Raw genomic sequence first — 19,053 nt, 5'->3', positions numbered from 1 at the left:
AACCATGATCTCGTCAGCGTTAATTGAATGTCCGCCAAATTAATCAAACTACCAAAGTGTGACATGAGTCTTGTGATATCATACAGGGGAAGTAAGGGGCAAACATTTTTGATTGCTACATTGATACTAATCAACGTTTGCATGTGCAGAAGATTTGAAGAGTTCACGGGGTGACACCATCAAACCAATGTTGTCTACAGCATTGCCTAAACAGCCGCAACTAAATAGAAGGCTTGTGAACCATATGAAATCAAGCAGAAATAAAATTCAATTTACTTTAATGTTCTCGGCGATTCAAATCAGAAGCAACGCTATTTATGGATATATGTATGAATATCAATGCCAGATGTTTAGTCATATTTAACTCAAGAAGTTTAATTGGGGTACAGATTTATAGGGAGCGGAATCAGTTGCACATTGGAGCATAAATTAAATAGAAGTTATAACGGAATTTCCCAACTTTGATATGTGGCAGACGGACAAAGAAGTCTGAATGGATAAGATCATAGAAATAATAAATAAAAAGGCGTTCAGTTTAGCCACCTCAAGTATATATGTAAACCGCCTCTCATCATAATCCGATGAAAAATGCACCCATAGCAGCTATATCGAAATATAGTCCGATTTGGACCAAATTCGGTACTGACGTTTAATGGACTAATAATCACAAGTCATTGTTCAATTTTGTAGAACAAATACTGGTCATTTGGTAGCTACTTCCAAATGTAGAACGATCTGAACCATATACTACACGGATGTCGACGAGCCTAACATAAGTCACTGTGTCAAAATTCAGCGAAATCGGACAGTAAATGCGCCTTTTATGGGCCCAAAACCTTAAATAGAGAGATAGGTTTATATGGCAGCTTTATGCAAATTTTGATCGATCTAGGCCAAATTGCAGAAATATGGCAAGGGGCTTAACTTAACTCACTGTCCCAAATTTCGGCGACATCGGACAAAAAATTTGCCTTTTATGGACCCAAAACCTTAAATCGAGAGATCGGTCTATATGGCACCTATATCCAAATCTGGACCGATCTGGGCCAAATTGAAGAAGGATGTCGAATGGCCTAACACAAATTTCGGCGACATCGGACAATAAATACGCCTTTTATGGGTCAAAAACCTTGAATCGAGAGATCGGTATATATGGCAGCTATATGCAAATCTTGATCGATCTAGGCCAAATTGCAGAAATATGTTGATGGGCTTAACCTAACTCATTGTCCCAAATTTCGGCGACATCGGATAATAAATGCGCCTTTTATGGGCCAAAAATCTTAAATCGAGAGATCGGTCAATATGGCACCTATATCCAAATCTGGACCGATCTGGGCCAAACAAATGATGGATGTTGAAGGCCTTATAACAACTGACCCTCCAAAATTTCGGCGACATCGGACAATAAATGCGCCTTTTATGGGTCCAAAATCTTAAATCGAGAGATCGGTCTATATGGCAGCTATATCCAAATCTGGAGTGATATGGGCCAAATTGTAGAAGTATGTCGTGTAGCCTAACATAACTCACTGTCCCAAATTTTAGCAAAATCGGATAATAAATGTGGCTTTTATGGGCCTAAGACCTTAAATCGAGTGATCGGTCTATATGGCAGCTATATCCAAATCTAGAGTGATCTAGGCCAAATTGAAGAAGGATGTCGAGTGGCCTAATGTAACTCTCTGTTTCAAATTTTAGCGAAATCTGACAATAAATGCTCCGTTTAAGGGCCCAAGACCTTAAATCGAGAGATCGGCCTATATGGCAGCTATATCCAAATCTGGATCGATCGGAGCCAAATTGAAAAAGAATGTCGTGTAGCCTAACACAACCCATTGTTCCAAATTTCACCAAACCCGGATAATAAATGTGACTTTAATGGGCCTAAGACCCTAAGTCGGCGGATCGGTCTATATGGGGGCTATATCAAGTTATAGTCCGATATAGGCCATCTGCGAATTTAATATATATTCTGAGTCGTCTCCTCATTCTGAATTGATCTAGCAATGTCTGACCGTCCGTCTGTTGAAATCACGATAGCGGTCGAACGCGTAAAGCTAACCGCTTGTAATTCTGCATAGATACTTCTTATTGATGTAAGTGTTGTTGTTGTAGCCACACTTTCAGGTCCAAGGACCGATTGCAGCGGGAACAGGGTGGCATTGGTAACCCAAAAACGTTAATAAACCGTCATGTCACATCAAGCATCATAGACACTCAGTATTTATGCAAAAGCCGGTGCCGCCCGGCCTCTCACTGAAACACTCCGCTCGATACCGCTGATTGCCTGTGACTGCCTTTGTAGCTACTCTGTATGGAGCATTTCACTATACACAACCTGCGGCCAGTTGCCCGTAGCTAAGCTTCTCGTGACAGCAATGAGAACGACACAGATCGGGCCTCAATATTCCAGCCTGTGTGGTGCTCACAGCTATCCCGTGCCGGGATTGATGTAAACCGTTGGGGACTGCAAATAGGCCATATCAGTTCAGATTTGGATATAACCCTCATTCGATTTGACCAAACTTTGGATCAAAGACTTGAATTATGACTTTCAACATCCATGCCAAGTATGATCCGAATCGGTGTATAAACAGATATAGGCCCAATATAAACCGCCCCCAGGTTTAATTTCTTGAGCCCCTACAAGCCTCAATTATCATCCGATCGGTCTACAAACAGATAAAACCCCCAAATGAACCGATCCCCAGATCGGTTCATTTGGGGGGTGACAGATTTTCATGCGATTTGGCTGAAATTGGGAAAAGGGACTTGTGTTATAACTTTCAACATCCATACCAAATTTGATCTGAATCGGTCTATCGGTCTAGCCCCCATATAAAACGATCCCCTGATTTGACTTCTTGAGCCCTTAGAGGCCTTATTTCTCACCCGATTTGGCAGAAATTTAATCCTATGACTTACAACATCAGTGCCAGGTTCGAATCTGGTCCGAATCGGTCAATATGATGATATAGGCCCCCCTAAGAACCGATATCCCGATATGACTTTTTGAGATCAACATAATTCAAATACGTAGTCATTTAATAGGAGTAAATTTTTAAGGGCCATAGATTTCCTTAAAAATTTACTCCTGGTGGGTACCCAAAATTCGGTCTGACCGAACTTAGTCCGATTTTTCTTGTTTTATATCACCACCCACACGCAGGGGATGCATGTAAAGGGACTATATATGCAGTGCATTGCGTTGGAGAGCATGGTTAAGGATTGGAGGGGAAAGAGGGAGTAGTGTTTATTGACATATGATTTCAATTTCTGGCTGCAGTAGGTAGCGAGAAAAACATCTGCCGGAAATCGATTCCGCATATGAACCGTCCATGCAAAAAAAAAAAATGATCTCGATACTGCATGGTCCGATCAGCTGCCCAATCGATTATAAAAACGGTGTGAGGCTAGAAAATCTTGTATCTCAGAAAAACAACCTCAAGGCAGGAATCAGAAGACTGATTTTCGAAGTACACACACCATGGAAGAATCGATAGAACAGCTCTACACAAAATACATTTCGAAGGGAAACAAAAAAAAGTGGAAACCCAACCATCTCCAATCAACACCAACGCCGGACTCTGGACACAGTCAAGCAGCCCCAGGGATGATTTTGAGGCTTCGGCCTGATGTCTGTAGTAAAGATAATAAGAATATCAGTGGGAGTGAAATTTCTTACACCGCTTAAGAAAGCCTAAGCGCTTGTCAGTGAATTATTTGTGGGACAACAAACAACACTGCGACTTGCGTGCATTAAAAACCACTTTGTTCGTTCGACCCCACTCAGAATTGACCAGCAAATCCTGACATAGTGTTACGTCCATAATCCGCCTCCTGTTTTCAATCTCAACTTATGGTCAAATGAAAATGAATGACGGAGGTTGCTGTCTTCCGCAAACAAGTAGATCGGATTCGATGTCAGACAAAAAAAGGATGGTCAATCAAAAAAAGAAAAGCAAAAGGACAGAGCCCTGTGGTACTCCTGCGGTCAATCTTTATTCATCAATAATCTATACAACTCGTATAGAGCGATCTCTAAGAAAGCTGGATATAAATCGAGCGAAGTTATTACCGACACCAAAAGCCACAAGCTTTGAAAGGAGCGCAGCGTGCCAGACCCTGTTAAACACCTTAGAGATATCCAGATACACGACTTTATCCTTACCGAACTGGTGAATATAGCGACTCCAATGTTCCAACAGGAATGTCATCAGGTCACCCGTGGAGCGGTATGCTCTGAGTGTATCTCAGGAATGGAAATAGATACGTCTTCAATAACACGCAGTAGTTGATCACTTTCCGGCTGCCAAGATTTTTCCCGCAAAACATGTCACCCAGCTGGTTAGCCTTATCAACCATCAGTGAATATCTGGTCGACTTTAGTGAGAGTCGGGATAGCCGATGAGTTGCCCTTCACTCTTTTCACAAACGACCCAAAGCTATTACTTCCGCTAGGAGTAACAAAGACTTTGGCACGAAGACGCTTTTCACTTCTAAGTACTCTGGCAGACGAGGCATTTTTTTTCTGGATGCCTCCTCTTTTGAACAGACGGTATTCCTGCACGTCTGGTTAAACCACCTTTTGTCCTTTGATTTAACCAAAATTATCTTAGTTGAAATAAATAATTTCATTCCAATTACCTTAGAGCAGAAGTTAGCATGTCCGCCTATTGCGCTGAAAGCCTGGGTTCCTGACGAGACCATCAGAAAAAAATGTTTCAGTTGTGGTTTTCCCCTTCTAATGCTGGCAACATTTGTGAGATACCATGCCATGTAAAACTTCTCTCCAAGGAGGTGTCGCACTGCGGTACGCCAATCGGACTCGACTATAAAAAGGAGGACCCTTATCATTGAGCTTAAACTTGAATCGGACTGCACTCATTGTTATGTGAGAAGTTTGCCCCTGTTCCTTAGAGGAATGTTCAGGGGCAAAATTTGCATTTGCATTCCAATTAAAATTACGTTCTTTATCATTTCAGCCGCCGTATTCACGTCGCTATGAAAAAAGCAAAGTTTCCAGTTGAAACTGCTGAAGAAATCGTTGAGCTCCAATTTCGCAACAAGCCTTACATGTTTCAAAATTAGAGTGTTTTCTATAGACAGACGAACGAAAAGTGCTTATTTTCAATTTTTCGAATGTTATAAAACTGTCCAACTTTTGTTATGCTTTTGGTTGTACTAGTATTTTCAAACCCCGAAATATAGGTTGCCCAAAAAGTAATTGCGGATTTTTCATATAGTCGGCGTTGACAAATTTTTTTTAATTGCATTCTTTCTTCTGTCAGTTATCAGCTGTTACTTTTAGCTTGCTTTAGAAAAAAAGTGTAAAAAAAGTATATTTAATTAAAGTTCATTCTAAGCATTATTAAAAATGCATTTACTTTCTTTTAAAAAATCCGCAATTACTTTTTGGGCAACCCAATATATAGAAACCCTCGTTTAAACTTTCTATACATGAATATAGCATTATTTTTGGAGTCTTTGAGCAATAGTTTCCTCCATTGCTATAAAGCAGATAATGATTAAAAAAAATATGTTTTGTTTTAATTTATTCAAGCAATTAATAAATTTGATTTCCCTATATCACTAGTCACATATATGGAAATTCCCATCCATAGCTTATTTAGCTTGCGAATGTCATTAGCTAAGCCATCGCTGCCATCATGATGACATAATTTTTTTTTCGCTCTGCCTTAGTTTTGCAATACGAGTACGAACAAAAAGACGTCATTATAAAAAAAAACACAAATAAATAGAAGGCTAAGAAAAATGTTTAGTTTCCACATCTTAACATTTATTTCATTCTATTTCCAGACTTGTTGGCTATGGTCATTGTAAACCATTTCAATGCAATGTGTTAATGGCATGTCGACTCCCAAGGCGGTATTCAACGAAATTAGCCGTCCAAAACATCGGAAATGTAAGTGGCCATTCAAATGTATCGTGTTACCGCTAAGCACCTGGTAAACGTGTGCTACACCTATAGTAGAGAAAATATGTGATATACCTGCGAAGAAGCTGGCTAGTAGTCATGGCTTTGGTCAGTGTATGTGAAAATGTCGTAAGAAATGCGCTAAAAAAGATGACCATACTATAGAATATGAACAAAGAGGTCAAGCAGAATCTTTTATACCCTCCACAATGGATTGCATTTGACACGGTCTTTGAATGACTCTTTCAAATACACAGAAGGTACATCATGTTATGGACCGATATGAACAGTAGCTTTTAACAAAATACGTCGTTTGAAATTTCAACCAAATCGAATAATAATTGCGCCGTCTATATGCTGAATTAATCAAATCTGGTGATCGGTTATATCAGAGCTATAGGAGGGTATGAAGCGATTTAGGTCATACTAAGCACAGCTTAGAATTTTCCCTTCTCGATTCCTGGTGGTAATATTCTTGCTTAGGGTAATATTCTCATTAGAGAAGGGATGGCACCTCAGACATTTCGACTCAAATATGGAAATCAAATTCGTGCTGCACTTCCAAATCCGTTTAATTTGAGCCCCATATTACCATGGCCGGTAAATGTGAACCGTTTGGAGGGAGTTTTGGGGCTTGGGCGGCCACCGGCACTTTGCACTGAAAATAGATATCAAATTCGTTTTTTATTCCCACCGGAAATGAAGTTCAGTTTAGGGGGTACTTTAGGGCGTACCCCAAAACACTTGGCTTCAAAATTGGATATCAAATTCGTTTTCTACTCTCAAATACCTTTTATTTGAGTCCCATATTGTCATAATGGGTCAAATAACCCATTTGACATATCTTTAGGAGAAAAAGCGCCACCTAGACTTGAACGCAAATTTTAATGTCATATTCGTAATCTACTACCTGATAACTTTTATTTGAGTCCCATATAGCCAGGGTCGGCTAAGACGCCCTTTTGGGGGTGGGCGACCTTCCATTACTTGGACCTAATGTTTTAAGCCTTTCATTTGATACCCTTATTGTGCCCATCGGACCACTTTCGGATATGGGTGGCGTTTTTGGGGTAAAGGGGAGGGTCCGCTTCCACCCGATATCTTTATATTATATAGCCTATGTTTTCTTCCAGATAAACGTACACAATCTATGAAAATTTTAAGAAACTCGGTTCAGCCAAGTATCATTATTCATAATGAGTCTAAAGGCATTTTTAAGGGGTGGGGTGACCCTTTATACTTTGATCTGATTTTGCATGCCAGATTCGAAATCTACTCCCGAATACCTTTCACTTGAGACCCATAGTAAAATTACGTCCAATATGTCTGTTTGAGGGAGTTTTGGGATTGGGGCGGCACAATGGTTACTTAGACTCAAATTTTAATACCATATTCGTATTCTACTCTCCAATACCTTTCATTTGATATCTATATTGTCCCGATCGGTACACTTTTGATTTTGGGTTGTGTTTCTGGCATAAGGGTGAGGGTCCGTCCCCCTTCCGGTTCCGAATAATTATATAGCCTATGTTTCCTTCCAGACCAACCTACACAATATGCGAAAATTTCGAGAAAATTGGTTCTGCCGTTATTCAGCCTATACGGAACAAACAAACCGAGTCCCATATATCGGTGATTGGCTAATGTGCCCATATATATATGTCCCCTATATTTCGACATGAATTTTTTTACCAGATTCGTTATCTTCTCCCGCATACTTTTCATTTGATACCCATATTGTCCTTATCGGTCCACTTTTGATTTTGGGTGGTTTTTTTGGGGTAACGGGGGAGGGTCCGCCCCCTTCCGTTATCAACAAATTATAAAGCCTATTCCTACTTCGTGGCCATATTCGTAATCTACTCGCGAATACCTTTCATTTGAGTCCCATATTGTCATGATCGTCAAATAAACCTATTTTAAGGGGTTTTGGGGCTGCGGCGACCCCCCAGGTACTTGGACCCAACTTTTATTATGAAATTCGTACTCTACTCTTGAATACCTTTGATTTGAATCCCATATTGTCTCGATCAGTCCACTTTTATTTTTGGGTGGTACTTTTGAGATAAGGGGAGGGTCCGCCCACCTCCCGATATCAAAAAATTATATTTTATATAAAATTATAAAACTTTTATTATGAAATTCGCACTCTACTCTTGAATACCTTTTATTTAAATCCCATATTGTCCCGATCGGTCCTCTTTTATTTTTGGGTAGTAATTTTGAGTTAAGGGGAAGGATCCGTCCCCCGTCCGATATCGATAAATTACATAGCCTATTCCTTCTAGGCATTATGTTCGACCGGGCCGAACTTTGGAACATTTCGGATATATCTTCTTCTTAAATATAAAATTCAATTTTTGTTTGTTTGTCGGTTTGTTTGTTTGTTCCGTATAGACTCAAAATCGGCTGAACCGATTATCTTGAAATTTTCACAGATTGTGTTGGTTGGTCTAGAAGAAAACATAGGCCATATAATTTTTTGATATAGGAAGGGGGAACACCCTCCCCCTTAACCCAAAAACACCAACCAAAATCAAAAGTGGGCCGATCGGAACAATATGTGTATCAAATGAAAGGTATTGGAGAGTGGAATACGAATATGGTCTTCAAATTTTAATCTATTGTAAGTACTCATCGGGCCGCCCCAGTCTGGTTAGACACCTCACTCCCAAAATAAACCCCAAACCGGGCATATTTACACACTACAAACTAGGAGCCCGAAGAAAAGTATAAGGGAATAGAACAGACTTTTGCGCTTCAATGATACGAATTCGATATCCACATTCGGGACGAAATGTTCGGGCCGCCCCAGTCTAGGTAGACACCTCACTCCCAAAATAAACCCCAAACCTGTCATATTTACACACTACCAAATAGAAGTCCGAAGAAAAGTATAAAGGAATAGAACAGACCTCTGCGCTTCAATAATACGAATTCGGTATCCACGTAATTGCGGATTTTTCATATAGTCGGCGTTGACAAATTTTTTCACAGCTTGTGACTCTGTAATTGCATTCTTTCTTCTGTCAGTGATCAGCTGTTACTTTTGCTTTAGAAAAAAAGTGTAAAAAAAGTATATTTGATTAAAGTTCATTCTAAGTTTTATTAAAAATGCATTTACTTTCTTTTAAAAAATCCGCAATAACTTTTTGGGCAACCCAATAAAAGGATCTCCCGACTGAATTTCTTGTGCCCCTAGAGAACCTATTCATTCGCCTATCAGTTTTCTCAAAATAGTCCATGTCTAAAAATAGCTACTGTGCTTAAAATTTTAGCAAAATCGATGGTGCTCGATATCGATGTTTCCATCCGGCCGAACTTTGCACTTTTTTGTTTGTTTGCCTCTATACTTTTATCTATTTGCATAACCTTGAGATATTTTCCATGTTCAGGAAAAAATCATACAGGTACCATTAACATAAATGATATATTACAATAGTTATGGTCAATCTCCCACACGATTCGCGTTTACCCCTAGAATTTAATTCCCATAAGCCAACACAAGTTAACAAGGGAAAAAAGAAAAAAAAAGTAAAAATGAGAGAAAAAGTGATAATTAAAAAGCCATAATAATCATAATAGTTTTCAACATGTGTGCCTTTGCCGACACACAATGTCAACAATGTAACAGGCCAAGGTAAATAATGTGGCCCGCAGGAAAAAAAACTGAAATGGTCGTGTTGGTTGGCTGGTCAATCACATCAAATCATACATGGAACACCTTTCCATCTCCCGGACTCACTCCGGCATTTATTGGGTGGCAGTGAATAGAGAAAGTAAACAAAAAGACTTTGCTTTCTTTCAAATTGTTGATTTCTGATATCGATTAAGGACAATCATTAGTAGCCTAACCGACTGACTAACCGACCAACAGACCGAGTGAATGCATGGACGGCATGGACAACTCTTACAAGTTTTAGCGTGCCGTGTTTAGAAAACATTTTCACAATGACCAAGTGACGGAAGTACAAATGTACGCTGGAATTTATTAAAGAGCAATTACACTGAAAATAATTTTAAAGTTATGGACTTTTGCACCGCTCTTTGACTATGACAGAATATTTGTTCCACTAGCCGAACGTAAAGGGTGATTTTTTTGAGGTTAGGATTTTCATGCATTAGTATTTGACAGATCACGTGGGATTTCAGACATGGTGTCAAAGAGAAAGATGCTCAGTATGCTTTGACATTTCATCATGAATAGACTTACAAACGAGCAACGCTTGCAAATCATTGAATTTTATTACCAAAATCAGTGTTCGGTTCGAAATGTGTTCATTCACCGTAACGTTGCGTCCAACAGCATCTTTGAAAAAATACGGTCCAATGATTCCACCAGCGTACAAACCACACCAAACAGTGCATTTTTCGGGATGCATGGGCAGTTCTTGAACGGCTTCTGGTTGCTCTTCACTCCAAATGCGGCAATTTTGCTTATTTACGTAGCCATTCAACCAGAAATGAGCCTCATCGCTGAACAAAATTTGTCAAAACACTGATTTTGGTAATAAAATTCAATGATTTGCAAGCGTTGCTCGTTAGTAAGTCTATTCGTGATGAAATGTCAAAGCATACTGAGCATCTTTCTCTTTGACACCATGTCTGAAATGCCACGTGATCTGTCAAATACTAGTGCATGAAAATCCTAACCTCAAAAAAATCACCCTTTAGAATAGCGTTCCAAGCTCCTCGATTTTCTGCGCTCATTCTAAAATCTCTGACACCAAGTTTCGAGGTGTCTCCCACCACTTGATCTTTCAATCGGGCTTTTGGTCTTCCCGGTTTGCGTGTACCACCGTGTTTGCCTTCAAAAGACTTCTTTGCCGGAGATTCTTCATCCATTCTGACAACAAGACCTAGCCAACGCTGTCGTTGTATTTTGATGCGTGTAACTATGCTATGGTCGTCATACAGCTCGTGGTTCATACGTCACCTATATTCTCCATTAACGCGAGCTGGTCCATATATTTTACGAAGAATCTTTCTCTCAAATACTCCAAGCACTGCCTCATCTGCTTTCATAAGTATCCATGCCTCAGAACCATATAACAACATGGGTAGTATCAGAGTCTTGTACAGTGTAATCTTCGTCTGTCGAGAGTTGGCCTTGTTTCTAAACTGCTTACTTAGTCCAAAGTAGCATCTGTTTGCCAGTATTATTCTTCGCTTAATCTCAAAACTGGTGTCATTCGATTCGATTACGGCGGCGGTGCCGAGGTAGATAAAGTCACTGACTGTCTCAAAGTTGTGGTTCCCAACTTTCTCCATTTTCTTTATATGTTCGGTTGTGCAAGGCTTTTTGGGAGTGCTGTCCGATTTAATTTTAAGTTAAAAGTAGTACGTAGACTCGGTGGTGTTTAGGGTATTATATAGTTGGCTCCGCCCGACTTTAACCTTTTCTTATCTGCTTTTTTATATACATGTGTCTAAATGTAAGTTCAATGAAACATGAGCACGCTTTATTCGAAATAGCTGCATATTTATTTGATAATCCATTTTTATACCCTCCACCATATGATGAGGGTATACTTATTTCGTCGATCCACTTGTAACACATCGAAATATTCATTTGAGACCCAACAAGAAATATACGTTCTTTATCGTCTTGGCATTCTAAGTCGATCCAACTGTCCGTCAACCGAAGGCACGCTAACTTTCAAAGGAATAAAGCTAGACTCTTGAATACTTCCTATCAGTGTAGGTCGACTGGGATTGTAAATGGGCTATATCGGTCCATGTTTTAATATAGCTGTCAAATAAACTCATCCCACATCTTGACTTCTTGAGCCCCTAGAGGGCGCAATTTTTATATATAATAATCGGTTTATAATCTGATATAACTACCATTTAAACCGATCCTGAATCTTGACTTCTTGAGCCGCTAAAGGGCGCAAGTATTTTACGATTTGGCTAATATTTTACATTAAGCGTTTTGTTTCGACTTCCAACAACTGTTCGAAGTATAATCCAAATCGGATCATAACCTGATATAGCTCCCATTTAAACCGATCTTAGATCTTGACTCTTTGAGCCGCTAGAGGGCGCAATTTCTAACCGATTTGGCTGAAATTATGCAAGAAATGTTTTTTTATGACTTCCAGCAACTGCGCCAAGTGTGGTCAATATCGGTCCATAACCTGATATATCTTCCATATAAACCGATCTTCTGATTATATTTTTGAGCCTCCAGAGGGCGCAACGCATATCCGATTTGGCTGAAATTGTGTACAACGATTTTTTCAGTGGACTTCAACATACTTGCTAAATATGGTCTGAGTCGGTCCATAACCTGATATAAAGGGTGATTTTTTTGAGGTTAGGATTTTCATGCATTAGTATTTGACAGATCACGTGGGATTTCAGACATGGTGTCAAAGAAAAAGATGCTCAGTATGCTTTGACATTTCATCATGAATAGACTTACTAACGAGCAACGCTTGCAAATCATTGAATTTTATTACCAAAATCAGTGTTCGGTTCGAAATGTGTTCATTCACCGTAACGTTGTGTCCAACAGCATCTTTGAAAAAATACGGTCCAATGATTCCACCAGCGTACAAACCACACCAAACAGTGCATTTTTCGGGATGCATGGGCAGTTCTTGAACGGCTTCTGGTTGCTCTTCACTCCAAATGCGGCAATTTTGCTTATTTACGTAGCCATTCAACCAGAAATGAGCCTCATCGCTGAACAAAATTTGTCAAAATTTGAACACATTTCGAACCGAACACTGATTTTGGTAATAAAATTCAATGATTTGCAAGCGTTGCTCGTTAGTAAGTCTATTCATGATGAAATGTCAAAGCATACTGAGCATCTTTCTCTTTGACACCATGTCTGAAATCCCACGTGATCTGCTCCCATATAAACAGCTCTCCTGATTTTACTTATTGAGCCAATATAGGGCGCACTTTTAATGCGATCCGGCCCTAATTTGGTCATAACCTGAAATAGTTCCAATAGCATAGCAATTCATATCCATTATCTTTTGTTTGCCTATAAAGAGATATAGGGCAAAGAACTTGTTTATAATACATTTTTATACCCACCGCCGTAGGATGGGGTATATTCATTTTATCATTCCGTTTGCAACATATCGAAATATCCATTTCCGACCCTATAAAGTATAATTATATTCTTAATCAGCGTAAAAATCTAAGACGATCTAGACATGTCCGTCCGTCTATCTGTTGAAATCACGCTGCAGTCTTTAAAAATAGAGATATTGAGCTGAAATTTTGCAAAGATTCTTTTTTTGTCTATAAGCAGGTTAAGTTCGAAGATGGGCTATATCGGACTATATCTTGATAAAGCCCCCATATAGACCGATCCGCCGATTTAGGGTCTTAAGCCAATAAAAGCCTCATTTATTATCCGATTTTGCTAAAATTTGGGACAGTGAGTTGTATTAGGCCCTTCGATATCCTTCGTCAATTTGGCTCAGATCGGTCTAGATTTGGTTATAGCTGCCATATACACCGATCCTCCGATTTGGGGTCTTAGGCCCATAAAAGCCACATTTATTATCCGATTTTGCTGAAATTTGGGATAGTGAGTTCTCTTAAGCCCCTCGACATCCTTCGTTAATTTGGCCCCGATCGGTTCAGATTTGGATATAGCTGCCATATAGACCGATCCTCCGATTTAGGGTCTTAGGCCCATAAAAGCCACATTTATTATCCGATTTCGCTGAAATTTGCTGCAGTGAGTTGTCTTGGGCCCTTCGACATCCTTCGTCAATTTGGCCCACATCGGTCCAGATTCGGATATAGCTGTCGTATAGACCGATCCTCCGATTTAGGGTCTTAGGCCCATAAAAGCCACATTTATTATCCGATTTCGATCAAATTTAGGACATTCAGTTGTGTTAGGCCCTTTGACATCCTTTGTCAATTTGGCCCAGATCGGTCCAGATTTGTGTATAGCTGCCGTATAGACCGATCCTCCTCTTTAAGGTATTAGGCCCTTAAGAGCAACATATATTATCAAATTTTGCTGAAATTTGGGACAGTCAGTTGTCCGATTTAGGGATGTTTTGGGAGTTGGGTGGTGTTGTGGTGGTGGGGTGGCTCCATATACACTTTTCCCGAATATTGATATCAAATTCGTGCTTTACTGCAAAAGACCTTTCATTTGAGCCCCATATTGCTTTGGTCGTAAATTTGTCTCCTTTGGGGGATGTTTTCGGTGAGAGACGTCCTCCAAACACTTGATCCCATATTTGGATATCAGATTCGTACTCGACATTGAAATACCTTTTATTTAAGCCCCATATTCCCATGGTCAGTAAATAAGTCCTGTTTGGGAGGTGTTTTGGGGAAGGGGTGGACCCCCAGAAACGTGGTCCCACATTTGGATATCAGATTCGTATTCTACTCACAAATACCTTTCATTTGAGTCCCATATTGCCATGGTCGGTAAATATGTCCGATTTTGGGGTGTTTTGGGGCTTGGGGTGGTTCCCCTAGCACTAGGTCCGACAATTGGATATCAGATACGCTTTCTTATTCTAAATACCTTTCATTTGAGTCCCATATTGTCGTGATTGGTCTAAATATATGTTTGGTAAGTTTTAGGGTAGGGCGGTCCACCTAGGTACCCCATCCGAAATTTGTATATCAAATTTTTATTTTTAGGGTACAATATGAGAACACATAAAATTTCGCTTAAATCGCACCATCCATCTTCGAGATCTGGCGTTTCTGAAAATTAGGGTAAGAGGGAGGGTCCGCCCCCGCCTTCAGATATCAAAAATTGTAGTACCCTACTTTCACCACGGGGTCATTATGCACCATCTGTGAAAATGTCAAGAAAATCGGTTCAGTCGTTTCTGAGTCTATGAGGAACACACATACATACAAACAAACACAAATTGATTTTTATATATAAGATTGCAGTATATATATATAGAGATATACGATCGGCGGATCGTATATCTCTATTTGTACTTTGAAGCTTTATCTAAATCAGAATGGATTCTACAAGCCCCAAGACTCATCTGTATGAAATTGCAAGAGAATGCAATCAAAAATGCGCCCTGCACTTTCTACTCAAAAATGAATAGAACGATAGATTGGCAAAAATATAGACCAGATCCAAGTGCTTTAAATTTCCAAACCATTTTGAACTGTGCACTAACCTTAATATTTGCTTTTGTACTTAATTCTAACCTCTAGCTTCCATTGAACGGAAAAGGCCGGCCATAAAAGAAATTTTTGTAAAAAACCGGCACATTGGCATTTATTCACACACACACTCACATACACAGACAGGCACCGAGCCTAAAGCTCAGAAGGTCAAACACATGATTTCCCACTACAAGTACCTATGTCACGTTCTATTCGCCAATGGTCAATTTGCTTGTAGATGTTAATGTCTAAACAAGTTTACCCACTGACATTCTAGCAACCCCCACCGGTTGGTAAGCACCCTGACCATCCATTATAACGCCCATTCACTTAAATATCCAACAGCAGGATCATAAAAACACCCACTAACCACCTACCACCTAGCTCATGCTTATGATGGACTAATGGCATTTGAACATTTTTTTTTTGTTCTGTTAAAGCTTTCGCATTTTCCGCCAAGTCATTACTTTTGATTATTTACTTAGCGGGCATTTCCATTAGAACGAACAAAAAAGTTGCTCCAAGAAAATTGTGGTAATTGTTCTAATTTGAGTTAACATTATTTGCTTATATCCTTTCGATAGTTCGATTGGGACACGCATACAAAAAGAAAGCAGTATGTCAGTGTATTTGGAAATATAGATATGTATATACAAAACATAAAAGTGTGCTATATAAACAAACACATTGGCCAAGGGGCCAAGGGCCAATTAATTAAATTGCAAAGCATATAAAAAGTGATGAAAGTTCGAAAAATGACTTTGACATTCTTAGAGAAACTTGAATGTTCTAATTCTCCCTCTCTCTCTCACACACACTCTCTTTATCTCCCTTTCTTTTCTATGCACCAGAGGTCTCTTGAGAACACTTGTTGTTTGTCATTGTGAGCAGAGTTCTTTCGTTAATTGGGGTTAACTTTTGAAGTAGACCCATTCAAATATTTCACTTTTATATATTTAATAATGCCACTTAAATATGAATATACGAGAGCTGTTACTTAGATTTTGAGACTTGGTTATACTGGTGTTGATATTCGATGCTGTTTGTTTGTTCCGTATAGACTCAAACACGGCTGATCCGATTATCTTGAAACTCATTCCCAGATTGTGCAGGTTGGCCTGGAGGGAAACATAGGCTATATAATTTTTTGATATCGGGAGGGGTGCGGACCCTCCCCCTTATTCTAAACGTACTTCCCAAAAATAAAAGTGGACTGATCGGGACAATATGGGATTCAAATGAAAGGTATTCAAGAGTAGGGTACGAATTTCATAATAAAAGTTTTATAATTTTATATAAAATATAATTTTTTCATATCGGGAGAGGGGCGGACCCTCCCCCTTATCACAAAAGTACCACCCAAAAATAAAAGTGGACTGATCGAGACAATATGGGATTCAAATGAAAGATATTCAAGAATAGAGAACGAATTTCATAATAAAAGTTGGGTCCATATACCTGGGGGGCTGCCCCAGCCCCAAAACCCCTTATAATAGTTTTATTTGACGACCATGACAATATGGGAGTCAAATGAAAGGTATTCGGGAGTAGATTACGAATATGGTCAGAAAGTAGGAATAGGCTTTATAATTTACTGATAACGGAAGGGGGGCGGACCCTCCACCGTTACCCCAAAAACACCACCCAAATTCAAAAGTGGACCGATAAGGACAATATGGGTATCAAATGAAAAGTATGCAGACGTAGATAACGAATCTGGCATATAAATTCACGTCGAAGTGAGTAGTTTAAGACTTCCCGACAACTGACCTAAATACGGTTCAGATCGGACTTTTTTTACATATAGCCGCCATATAGACCGATCTGCCGATAAAGGGCCTGAAGACCATAAAAGCTTTATTTTTTATCCGATTTCGCTGAAATTTTAAACAGTGAGTAGTTTAAGGCCTCCTTATACAGGACCCGAATATGGTTCTGATCGGACTATATTTAACAAGTAAAAAGGCATTAAGTTCGGTCGGGCCGAACTTTGAAACCTTTGGTATATGGATACCCACCACCTTTCGTCACAAAACGGTAAAAATTGGATATCACATGCACCCAAATTCGGCACGGACATTGAGTGGTCTTAATATAATGCCTTTTTACTTGTTTTCATTTCGTTTTTATTATACCCTCCACCATAGGATGGGGGTATACTAATTTCATCATTCTGCTTGTAACACCTCGAAATATGCGTCTAAGACCCCATAGAGTATATATGTTCTTGATCGTCGTGACATTTTAAGTCGAACTAGCCATGTCCGTCCGTCCGTCTGTCCAAATGGGCCAAATCGGTCCATGTTTTGATATAACTGCCATACAAACCGATCTTGAGTCTTGACTTCTTGAGCCTCTAGAGGTCGCAATATTATCCGATTTGACTGAAATTTCGCACATAGTGTTTTGGTATCACTTCCAACATCGGTGATAAGTATGGCTCACATCGGTCTATAACCTGATATAGCTGCCATATAAACCGATCTTGGGTCTTGACTTCTTGAGCCTCTAGAGGGGGCAATTCTCTTCCGATTTGACTGAAATTTTGCACATAGTGTTTTGATATCACTTCCAACAACTGTGCGAAGTATGGTCCTAATCGCTACATAACCTGATATAGCTGCCATACCAACCGATCTTGGGTCCTGACATCTTGAGCCTACAGAGGGCGCAATTCTCGTCCGATTTGGCACAAATTTTGTACAACGGCTCCTCCCATGGCCTTCAACATACGTGTGCAATATGGTCAGAATCGATCTATAGCTTGATACAGCTCCCATATAAGCCGATCTCCCGATTTCGCTTCTTGAGCCCCGAATCGGACTATAACTTGATATAGCTGCTCCTCCGTCCTTATTCAATATACTTTGTTTGTCTAAAAACAGATACTGCGCAAAGAACTCGACAGATGCGACCATGGTGGAGGGTATATAAGATTCGGCCCGGCCGAACTTAGCACGCTCTTACTTGTTTTATTTGTAACGGTATTATAAAGTGCGTAGTGAAGCAATCATCAAAATCTAAAAAATTCATTTTAAAGCCACAGCGGTACTAGTTGCTGTTTGGAGTGAATGCAAATCCAAAGTAAAGAATTAATGAATGACTAATAAAATTGAAAAGCGCCTCTTTATTTTTCTAAGATCGTATACTTACATTATCTGATTTGTTTAATAGTAGTTTTATTTGACAACACTGAGTTAAATGACATCACCTCACAAAATCTTAGCAAGAAATGTGTAGTCTCAAGCTTAGAAATTCTTCATCAAACATGAATTAAAATCAAAATTAAACTGAATGGCTGACTTTGTTGTAATAATAAGTTGTTCAACTAATATGATAACATTGTATAACTATTTGTTGAAATATTTTAATGATTTCCATTCTTTATCTTTTAAACTTAGAGTTTATTACAGAATTTTTTCTCTCACCGATAGATGTAAATATTGTAGTTCTCACTAAAATCCACAACCAAAACAATGTCTTTGGGGATCTCTTTTTAAAATCTACTTTTTTTTAATATTTGTCACAATATGATTTTATTTCATCTGTGTCCAATTGGAGACTGAAAACCTCGCCTAAGGCAATTAAAAAAGCTGTCGATCATTGTTGAAGAAATGCTGACCAAGTAAACAAAATATGTGCTATTGGTATCTGTATGTATGAAGTCGTTTGTTATTGTTTCTACTCATCGCAACTGTTAACTGCAGGGACGGATTGAACAATAACTGGGCCTGGCTTATGCATAGAGTGTAGTCTGCTCTGCTTGATAGTCAAAAGATTTTTTAAGTTGTACAAATGAAATTCATATTCATGACATGTTTTGTTATGACTTCCAACAACTGTGCTAAGTATGGTTTAAAATCGGTTGTTAACCTGACATAGCTGCCATATAAACCGACCTTGTGTCTTGACTTTTAGAGCTTCTAGAGGGTGCAATTCTTATCCGATTTGGCTGAAATTCCGCACGACGTGTTTTGTAA

General features: G+C 39.2%; 1 protein-coding gene across 2 annotated transcripts in view; it reads right to left on the bottom strand.

Moving 5' to 3' along the window:
• The window catches only part of LOC106092707 (alpha-(1,3)-fucosyltransferase C), a 49,683-nt gene extending 31,062 nt beyond the window's left edge, over positions 1-18,621 (bottom strand). Inside the window, exon 1 of one of the 2 annotated variants that reach the window (XM_059367488.1) lies at positions 18,502-18,621. The gene's annotated coding sequence lies outside the window, so the exon portion shown is untranslated. Of the gene's footprint in view, positions 1-18,226; positions 18,327-18,501 lie in introns of those variants that run through there. The other variant, XM_059367489.1, reaches the window with a different exon arrangement.
• Positions 18,622-19,053: the final 432 nt, after the last annotated feature.

This window comes from Stomoxys calcitrans, chromosome 4 (assembly GCF_963082655.1).
Source record: "Stomoxys calcitrans chromosome 4, idStoCalc2.1, whole genome shotgun sequence".
Lineage (NCBI taxonomy): Eukaryota > Metazoa > Arthropoda > Insecta > Diptera > Muscidae > Stomoxys > Stomoxys calcitrans.
The sequence above is the reverse complement of the archived record's forward strand: the minus strand, read 5'-3'. Positions and strand labels throughout refer to the sequence as shown.